Raw genomic sequence first — 10,882 nt, forward strand, 5'->3', positions numbered from 1 at the left:
CAAGCGCACAAATTAAACAAAATAAATAAATATTATACATATTCACAATATTTTTTACACGCTTTTGAGCGTGTGATGATTTTAATTTAAACTACAATAAATGCAATAAGTCTTAAGCATTAAGAAATTGATCTGTTACAGGCGAATATGAGCAAAATGATCGATTATAATTCATTAATTTCTTGAGGCTTAAGGCTTAAGGCTTAAAAGCTTATTATTATGTTTAGAGATTTACGGGCAATATATTTTTATAATCTAATATCGGACATCTTTTCAATCTGCCCATGGGAGTCCAACAATATAATTAATTTGCATATAGTCTTAAAGTACTTTTGTCTTTTTTAGCAGCATATAAGTTCTCCGTTGTCATAAACGACAAATGCTTTTCGTCAATCACCATACTTAGGCATGTTTCTCCTTTCGCATTCAACACTAACTTAAAAATGCAAGTAGCATTAACGGTGATGAAAATTTATTGCCTTTTTGTTTTTAATAATTTAAAAGGGAAAAACATTCTTCCTGGATCAGCATTTAGAATTTGGAAGTGATCGTACAGCATTTAGAAGATTTATTAAATTTGGATATTTAGTAATAATTTATTTGGGTGTAAAATTTTTTTCCACATATCATCAAAATTTAATATAGAAAAACTTTGTTTCTCTTCTTTTATAAAATCTAATGGCAATGCAGTCCATTCTTTTTTTAAAGCTTTCTCATCAAAACCACCAATAGTTGTAGCTGATGAATATGAAAGCAACATCATTGAAAGATTTTTCTCTATCAATATCGTATAAGTTTCAAAATATTGGAAAACTTTTAATTTTGATAAAAATATATTATTCATAGATAATCTTTTTCGAATTTCATCTGTAGCAGCTACATAAAACATCAAGAAGTTTTGTCGAAAAGTTGTAACAACGTCTTCCTGCTCTTGCATTTTTAAATCGGTATTCTTAAGATATTCTTCACACTCATATCCTAAATTAATTTCAAGATTTTTTTGATTCTCTTTTAGAGAAAATGATATGTTTATTGAGAAAGATTTTAAAAAAGCTTAGCTTTCAAAAAATTTCGGCAGATGTTATATAGAAATTATAAACATTTTGAATGCAATACATGAATTCACGTTTGTGATGCTTGAAAATATGCATTAAATTGATTAAAGAAATTTAAAACATATTTTAGAAAGAGGAAATAAGCTATTGTCTCTAGATTATTTATTATAGACAATAGATTTTCCGCGGCCTTTGTTTTTTCATTTACAACTGCTTTGTGAAGAAAATGTTTTATTGTATCCCAATATTTCAAAAATCTTTCAGTACATGTGTGGTGAGAAAGCCAACGTGTATCCGATAATTTTAATAGTTTCAAAGTTTTTCCTTCGAAACATTCACAAAATTCACTAAAAACTGCTAAATGTTTTGGACTGCTGTAACTATCATTTTAGTGAATTAATCGCAAATTTCGAGTATTTTATCATTTGCAGCATGAGTTGCTATATAGTGGAATGGCAAGGATATGGAAATGTTAATAAACATGAATGTTTCCAGTTTTTTCCAGTTTTTTTTTATAATGATACATGTTTCCTTATTATGACTGACATATTGTCGCATAACATAATAATAATATTCGAAAAATATATAATACCTGTAATTTGTACATTTCTTTTTTAAATGCATTAAAAATTTTTCTGCGCTGGAACTTTTAGCATCGATATTAATTAATACAACTAACTGCGTACGAATGTCCCAAGATCAGGGTATCGAATTTGAAAAGTCATCCACTTTTCGTTACAAATATCAGATATTTCGTCTATAAATATTGAAAATTTTGTGTTCTGAATGTTATCTACGTTTCAATTTTGAATAAAACGTTCGTACCATAACATTTTTACATTTTGTATGATTCATTTTCATATTTCGTAACACATGAGGATCTTTTCCCATGTATTGAAAAAAAGCTAAGAATCTTGTTTGCATTTTGATGAGGAATATTCATTTCAGTAATTAATGGGACATATCTGATCTCCGCTTCTTTTATACGCTTATTAAATAGTAAAAGTCATTACTTTCCGTATTCCAATCTTCATTAGATTGTCTTATTTCATTATTTTCACATTTATTTATGTGTTTTTGTTTCGGCGTGACGATAGATTTGCGATAATCCACAAGTAAAAGACTTATCGCAAATTATACAATAATATAAACTATCATGATCTAGCACTTCGCGTAATCAATGTTTAAATTCCTCAATATATAACCATTTTAATTGAAATACTGATTTAGATTTTTTTTACTAAATTATCGTCCTTATTATCACATGATTTTTAATATTATTTTTATAATACGTAGAGTCCGCATGTTTCGAAATATTTCTCGATTGACACGAAAATGTTTTATTGCATACATTGCAATAATAAAGATTATTATTGGATGGCACTCTACGTATCTAAGATTTTGTAACGATCATCAGTAAGCCAAGCTTCTACAAAGCTTCGCTTACATTTCTTGGATGATTCACTCATTATATACTTTATCGATTAATAATAAATAGAAAATTACGAATGTGTGTGTGTGTGTGTGTGTGTGTGTGTGTGTGTGTGTGTGTATGTGTGTCAGTCAACTGTCCTCAGTCCTGCAGAAGGCTTTCACTGAAGAGCAATATTTGCAACGACGAGAAAATGATAGATTTGTTATAAACAGGTTTATTGTTATTATTATTTAACTAGCACAGATTGAATACAGAAATAATGTATATATTTATATATATTTGTTTTTTCCCTTAGGATTATTTATACAATAGCGCTTATACTAACTTACACACTAACTTACTCTAACTTAATCTAACCTACAATTATTCTGTTCTCTCTCTCCCTACTCGCACTCGCTCGCTCTCCTCGCTACTCTCTCTGTCTATTCCCTATGGACTTCCGTTTCCGTTTACATTTTTTTTCTTTTCCTTTTCTCTTCTCATCCACTCCTTCATTTACTCACACTCTCTTTCCCCTCTTCCCCCTAACTCTCATTCTCTCCTCTTCCACTTCCTCATCCATCCCTCCCTCTCTCCCTCTTTTCCCAGGATCCTCTTACATGCTTCCTGCTAATTATCTTCTCCCTCATTCCAGCTCCTACATTCCTCCCAGACATGTTCCCAAATTTCTCTTTGCTCTCCGCACAACTGACACATTCTCCTATTCTCTTCCTCCCAATATCTCCCTTCTATCATTTCATTTCCAAATTTAAACCTTGTTATCCTCTGCCATTTATTTTCCTCCCATCCTTTTTTCAGATCTTTCGGCACTCTCTCCTCTTTTACACATTCATACCATCTATTAAATCTCGATTTCCTTATTCGTTCTCATCTTTCCTCTGCTTGACATTTTCCCTCTTCTCTAATTCCTCGTACTTTCTGTCTCCCTCCATTCCTTGTCTCTCTCATTCCCGTATTTCCATTCCTTTATCCTTAAAAAACTGTCCTCTCTCTCTCTCTCTCTCTCTCTCTCTCTCTCTCTCTCTCATTTTGATACGTCTCTTCCTTCTAACGCCCTCTCTCTTATTTCTTTTCTACTTGCCCGCGCTAATTTGTTTCCCTTTCCCATATCCAATCTTTCTTCAAAATCCCATCTCCCAAAATGCCTTCCTCCCTGCTCTACTTCTCATCATTCCTTTTGTATTTCTTCCCTTACTAAATACCCCGGTGTCCTTCCCTCTACCCCAAACATCCATCTTAAAAACCTTTTCTGTACGTTTTTTATCCCTTCCCTTTCTTTCCATATCTCCATTTCATAGTCCACTGTCCATCACTGTACTAAAGTGTAAAAACATTCACACCCTTCTTCTTCAATTTTCGCCAATTCTCCTCTTATCCCCATATTGTCGTTTTTGTTATCTTTTCCTGCATATGTCTTTTCTGTCCTCCATTCCTTTGAAATATATACCTTTTTTTATTCCTTTTATTCCTTTTGAAATATATATAATTATTTGTATTTCTTTATCTCTTCAATCTTTTTTCCTTTTTACCAACTCATCCTACTTATACTCTCTTCCATCCCTTTCTCCTCATAACACCTTCATCTACTCTATTTAACTCAAGCCTATTCAAATACCTTTCCTATTCAAATACCTTCCTAACATATTCTTCCTCTCCTGTTCCACCATTAACACCACATCGTCTGCTTATTGCAGTGAACAATATCCTCTTCTCTCCTAGTTTTATTCCTCTCCATTTTATCTCATTTCTTCTTTTAAATCCGCAATCAATATATTGAACAGTACTAGGCTTGCTGGACATTCTTGTCTTACACTTCTTGCTGTCCAAAACTCTCTTTCCAACTCATTTTCCACTCTTACTCTACTCCTCACCTCTCTTAATATTTCCTCCACTTTCTCTACTAATCCCTCTCTTATTCCTCTTTCCCTGATAGACCTTATCAATATTTCTCTATCCACCGAATCAAATGCTGCTCTCAAATTTACTGTCGTCATTTTCCCTCCTTTTTTTCCAATCTGCCTATTTATCAAATGATTTAGCGTATATATATTAAGTATACAACTTTGCTTCCGCCGTTTTTTTTCCGAAATTCGAGGCTTTATTGTAAAAAACTGGTTATACATTTATGATTCAAAGTATTGTCCATCGCTGGCCACTACTTTCTCCCATCTTTCGGGTAGCGTACGAATCCCGCGTCGAAAAAACTGGTCATCTTTTGAGGCTATCCACGAATCGATCCAATTTTTTACTTCTTCATAAGACCGGAAGTGCTGGTCAGCCAGGCCGTGTGCCATTGATCGAAACAAGTGATAGTCAGAGGGAGCAACGTCTGGAGAATACGGCGGGTGGGGTAGGACTTCCCATTTCAACGTTTCCAAGTATGTCTTGACCACTTTCGCAACATGGAGTTGAGCATTGTCATGCTGCAAATCACTTTATCGTGTCTCTCGTTGTATTGCGGCCATTTGTCTTTCAATGCTCGGCTCAAACGCATCAATTGCGTTCGATACCGATCGCCTGTTTTTATTGTTTCAGTCGATTTTAACAGTTCATAATACACTACGCCGAGCTGGTCCCACCAAATACAGAGCATGACCTTGGACGTCGAAATCACCGTTCTTGAAAATTGAAACCACTCACGACACGTTCTTTCACTAATAGCGGCCTCACCATAAGTATTTGAGAGCATTCGATGAGCCTCAGCCGCAGATTTCTTCATATTGAAGCAAAAAATTAAAACTTCCCGCAAATGACGAGAATTTGGCTCGTAAACTGACATTTTCAATCGAGAATAACTTTATGATGCAGACACAAATCGATTAATGTTTCTATGGGGTTATGTTGACAGATGCCCAAGTTTATTGTATGATGTCTATGATCTATTTATTTCGACCACCACTTACCGCTAAAGCCATCTATAGGAAAACGGCGGAAGCAAAGTTGTACACCTATATATATCACTCCCCTATAATCCTCCACAATCTTTCCCTGCCCTTTCTTTTTAATTGGCACGACTATGCCCTCTATCCATTCCTCCCTCTTCCTTTGTTGATTAATCACCCCGCCCATTCCTTCATTCCTTCTCCATTATATCTCCACACCTCACTCGGCACTCTATTCATCGCTTTATCCTTCAGCCTCTTTATTATCTTGTTTATTTCCCCTCTAAATCACTCTTTTACCCCATTCCTTCTCTCTCTCTCTCTCTCTCTCTCTCTCTCTCTCTCTCTCTCTCTCTCTCTCTTTCTCTCTCTCTCTCTCTTATTACCTTGTTTTCCTCCTAATTGTTTACGATAAAATCTCTCCTTCTATTTCCAAGTCCTTATTTAATTTCTTCCATCTTTTCTCTTCCCCGTTAATCACTCCCCACATCTGTGCCTCCTTCCTTCTTGCTTCCTTCTTGCTTCCTCTGCTTTCCTCTCCCATCTTTCATTTTCCTCTTATCTTTTTGTCTCACATAACTCTCCATATTCCTTCTTCTCCCTTCTGTCTCTCTTTTTCAATTCTTTCCTTCATGTTTTTAATTCTCTCTTAACCTTCCTTTTTTTCCTTCTACATTCTTCATCCCATCATCCTTTCCTTCTTTTCCTCTCTCTCTCTCTCTCTCTCTCCCCCTATATCTTTTTCTAGCTTTTCCATAATCTCTCTTATTCTTGTTTCAAATTCTCTCCATATTTCTTGCATTTCTACTCTTTTTAATTCTATTTTAAACAGCTTTCTTTCTTCCTCGTTCTATATTTCTCTATTCCTTCTTTTTTCTTTCACTCTTTTTTTCCCTGTCTCCCTTTCCATCTTTCAAACATACTTTCACTATTTGGTGATCCGAGTTTATCTGCTCCCTATCTCCAAACTCATCACTTTCTCTCTTATCTCCTCATTCACTAGCACGTAGTCTATAACAAATTCTCCTTTATCTCTAATGTATATCCAATTCTCATCGCTCCTGATATCCCCGTTTATTATCAACATCCTCTCTCCTTAATGTATTCTATCAATCTCTTTCTTTCCTTATTCACTTTCTTGTTCATCGATCTTCTCTCTAATCCTTCCTCATCTTCTCCCTCTAATCCAACCCTTCCTTCCTTCTCTCTTATCCTTGCATTAAAATCCCTTCTAATCACCGTTCTTATTCTTCTCATCCCTTCATTCATCTTCCTAACTGATATAGTTTCCTTTCTATATCCCCATTCATATATATCCTTGTGTATGATGGAAGAAAGTAGTGGCCAGCGATGGACAATACTTTGAATCATAAATGTATAACCAGGTTTTTACAATAAAGCCTCGAATTTCGGAAAAAAAACGGCGGAAGCAAAGTTGTACACCTAATATGTATATATGTGTGTGTGTGTGTGTGTGTGTGTGTGTGTGTGTGTGTGTGTGTATATGTACATACATATATATATGCTATATATGGCGGCTTAAAGTACCACTAATAGTGTCGCTGGGGCACGCGCGCGATGCGCGCCGCCCCTGAGTCGTGCGTCCAATGTCGCATTTGATGTTGACCGAACGTCCGCTCATTGCGAGTCCCGACTGCCGTCGCGAGAGGGCCACGCGGTCTAGCAGCAACTCGTGCTCAAGAATAGTTCACCACGCATAAAAGTAGGATTCTGCGGGAGATCTTTAGCATCTTCACTCAGGATAGAGTGAACTCCGCAAAGAGCCTCTACTCTCGTGACAGAACATTTTTTTGGTGTGTAAGGCTCGGGGGCCTTTGCAGCAAAACGAGCTCGTCAGGAGCCTTTGCATATACTCACGGAGTGAGTATATGAATTCGTATGGGATCGTCGTGAAGCAGAGCGAGCCCTATTCTCTTCCTGGCAAGCTAAAAGGGCTACAAGCTGCCATGGAAACGTCACCGGGATCATTCCAGTCCCCCTCGTCACCGACGAAGAAGCCGCTCGACTTCGGGGTAACTCTCTTCCCGTAGAGGCTGATATCTCTCGAGCTCCCGCAAGAAAGTTTTCCTATCAAGGACTCACGACGGAGACGGCCTCGGTTACATAGACAGACGAGCACGAGCTCGCTGTGACCGCCGAGACCGTCACTACCGCTGCCGGAGGATCTGGAGATTGGGCCATCGATAAGTCCTCTGCCAGCGACACCGATTCGCCCAAGAATGCCAGGACGAAGGAAGAGGAAGCGGCTCAACTCGCGGCTGTCACGCCAACTCTTCGAGACAGACTCCGCCACCGAGGACTCCGAAGAAGACTAGACACATACACACGCCACAAAATCTCTCATAAGTACCGATGAGTATCTCAAGACTGTAAATAAAGAAGACATCTGTACATCACAGAGTAATAATTTTATTTGTTAGAAATTATATTATTATATATACAATTAACTTAGCGCCAGTTGTTGATATCAAATCTTTTATACACATGATATATATCAGTAGAATTAAGTAAATAAAAAGATAATCTTGAGTTTCACTTCTTAATTTGATAGAATTTAATTAATTATTTTGATAAAGATACAAATGATACATGTCATTATTAGAATTAACTAAAAATAATAAGGATACCACTTGTGTTTTATTTTTTGAAAGTTACTATTATTTTTTTTAGGACGAGAAGTGAAATAGGAAGACTTTCAATGAAAATACAAAAAAAGTGTATCGTATCACTTAGTAAAGTATCATTCGAATTGTACTTTAATTTATACACTATTTTTTTTCAATACGTATCATCTAGGTTTTATCATATTTATATTTCACTCTAAAATTTATTGGATGAGCGTCCGTTCTTAGCGCCTTTTTGATTTTTTTTTTTATATATCACGCCTCCCCCATCGTTTTATAATTGTAATAAAAAAATCAATGTGTATAAAAATAACAGTCATTTATACTATATAGTATTAAGAATTTTGTGGCATTACTTATATAATATATAACAATTTTTTAAGTAGAGTTAATGTAATTACTTGATTTTTTTTTAATAATTTGACTGGTATTATATTACCTTTTATTTTTATGTAATAATCAACGTTATTTTGATTTTAAACTTAAATTCTGTATATCTGTTTCTTTTTTTCGGTTTTAAAACGAGGCAGATAGAGTTCTAAGTTTCGCTTAAAGTCAAAGTAACATTGGCTTAAAACAATTATTGAATCAGAATAGGAAGACCTTCAATAAAATTATTGGGAGTACAAATTAATTCGGTCCGTTTTTTGTGTATTTATTTCAAAACAAAATGAATGAATAGATCAATTAAAGTATTGTTCATCGCTGCCTACTACTTTTTCCCATCTCTCAGGCAATTTCCGAATTCCATCTCGAAAAAATGACTCGTCTTTGGAGGTGATCCAATTTTGGAGCCAATTTTCGATTTCTGCGAAAGAAGTGAACCGGTGACTTGCTGCATCTTTCAATCAGTAATCAGGAGCAATGTCCGGAGAATACAGCGGGTGCGGTAAAATATTTCCAAATATTTTTTTACGACTTTAGCGACATGAGGCCGAGCGTTGAAGAAAAATAACTTTATCATGTCTTTGCTCGTATTTCGGCCGTTTTTCTCGCAATGCACGGCTCAAATGAATCAATTGTAGCCGATACCGATCGCCCATAATAGAATCGCCAGATTTCAGCAGCTCATAGTAAACAAGATCCTTTTGGTCTCACCAGATACACAACATGATCTTCGAATGTTCGGCTGTGGTGTTGATGTTGAGATCGATGGCAACGATTGACAGCGCTTAGTATTTTTTCTTCTTGGGGTAGTCGTAGAATATCCACTTCTCATCTTCAGTCACAATCCGATACAAAAAATCTTTTTTCTGTTGTCTTTGAATCAGCTGTTCGCAAGTGAAAAACCACCTTTCAACGTCTCTCGGTTTCAGTTCATAAGGCACCTAATTTCCTTGTTTTTGAATCATCCCCATGGCTCTCAATCGTACAGAAACGGCTTGTTGATCCCCAATAATTCTGCAAGCTCCTCTTGCGTTTGACTCTGATCTTCTTCGAGTAATGCCTCTAATTCTTTGTCTTCGAATTTTTTTGGCTGTCCAGAGGCTTGTCTTCAACGCTGAAATCTCCATCCTTGAAACGTCGAAACCATTCCGTACATGATTTATCAATTGGAGTAGTGTCACCATAAACTTCGACAAGCATTCGATGAGCTTCAGCCGTACTTTTCTTCCAATTAAAGCAGAAAATCAAAAATCCTCCCGCAAATGAAGCTTGGTTAACACAAAATTCGACTTTTCAAACACAGTAAAAATCAATCATTTTTGTATAAAACTCAAAGCGATATAAACTGAATATTATTAGCAGATGTTTAACCTCTCCGCCAAAATCAGCTGTCACTATGAACCATTCACAACAGCTGGAGCTATCTTTAGGAAAACGGACCAAACTAATGTATGTTGTATTCCCAATAAGTAACCGGTGTTAATAAACTAACATGAATTCTGGAAAGTAACTCACGATAACTCCATCTCCTTGCTGGCGCTTATTAATTATCAGTTCATCATAATCAAATAAAATAGTCCATAATTAATAGCTCTCAGAGAACCAAAATATTTACGAATTTTCAGTTAATTATATAATTGTTAATTATATAATTGTTAATTATATAAGTATCTTCATGTACAGGAGGTTAATTATATAAGGATCTTCATGTGAAGAAATCTCCAAATAAAAAAATGTGCTTTTAATCGAACCAACCATCATCACAATCAGTAGTATCGAATATTTTATAGTCATAAGTGTATATACATAAGAATTAAATTAGATATCAAACTTAGATATGAAACTTCAATTATAATAAGACTAACATCTTTAAGATCTGCTCATAAAATCTTCAAAACGTGGTTAACTGCTTAGGAGTATGACCATGTTCAACTGGTAATTGCAATAATCTGTGAACTGTCAAACCATCTATGTTAAATGCTGCAATACCAATAGGTGCTGCTACAGCAGTATCTTTCTTGAGATTTTTAACTAACATTTAATTGTTTTAATCAAGAAACTTTTGCTTGTTCCTCCTTCTCCGCTAACGTATACTCTTAATCTAGTATTAGTGATCAAATGCTCTTCTTTGATCTGCATTTAATTTTGAAATCATTTTAGATATAATAAATAAAAAAAATTTAAATATATATTTAAAATTATTTTTCAGAAAGTGCTAAACTCGCTTTTAATAAGATAAATGGACCATTTAAGGGAGACAAAGTTATTGAAAACGCTGTAGATTAAAGTTAGCAAATAATCAATGGAGCTATTCTATTACTAAGAAAATCACTCATCCAGCACAAACGTCTACATACCTCAAAAACAGAAGACGTCCTCTACATCCTAAGTGTATAAAGTGTATTAAAGTAATAAAAATAACTTTTTTTCAATTATATTAATTTACTATTTCATAATTCATTTTATATTATGCATTTT

The sequence above is a fragment of the Atta colombica genome, unplaced genomic scaffold, assembly GCF_001594045.1.
Source record: "Atta colombica isolate Treedump-2 unplaced genomic scaffold, Acol1.0 scaffold188, whole genome shotgun sequence".
Lineage (NCBI taxonomy): Eukaryota > Metazoa > Arthropoda > Insecta > Hymenoptera > Formicidae > Atta > Atta colombica.